Consider the following 702-nt stretch of genomic DNA (forward strand, 5'->3'; position numbering starts at 1 on the left):
AGTACGTTGTTAAAATACTAGCTTAACTCAGAACTAGACCAAAGAAACCGCAAGTCATAGCCAAATTAGCCAAAAAGTTAGCGAGTTGCTAAGATACTAGCTTTACTCAGAATTAGACTAAAAAACCTCTGTAAATGCCAAATTAACCAAATAGTTAGCATGTTGCTAAAATACTAATTTAACTCAGAATTAGACCAAAACCTCATTAGATGCCAAATTAGCCAAAAAAGCTAGCATGTTGCTAAAATATTAGCCAAACTTAAAATTAGCCTTAAGATCCTCAGTAGCATTAAGGTCCTTAACATGCTGATTTAAACTCAGAGTTTTAAGTTTTCATTTGAATTTTAATGAGAAAAAAAATCAAATTCAATAAATTTTTCTGAAAGTAAAAGCTTCAACTCTAAAGATCAAATACGTTAGAATAAAAAAATAAATAAAATCACAAAACTGGGCAAAAATTATCCAATTTCTGGGAATAAACCCTCTAAATTATCAGATTAAATAAGAATTTTGTAATAAAAAAAACTTTAATTATGATTAAATTCATAATTCTATAAAAAAATTCAAGAGGAAAAGCATCTGTCTTTAGATCCTCCTCCTGTCATCTTCTTATTCAGTGATCTGTTTTTAGATTTCTCCAAAACATTTTTTAGTGTTTTGTGTGAATTTCTCTTGATTCAACACAAATAAGTCAAAACGGAG

This window comes from Oryzias melastigma, linkage group LG9 (assembly GCF_002922805.2).
Source record: "Oryzias melastigma strain HK-1 linkage group LG9, ASM292280v2, whole genome shotgun sequence".
NCBI lineage: Eukaryota > Metazoa > Chordata > Actinopteri > Beloniformes > Adrianichthyidae > Oryzias > Oryzias melastigma.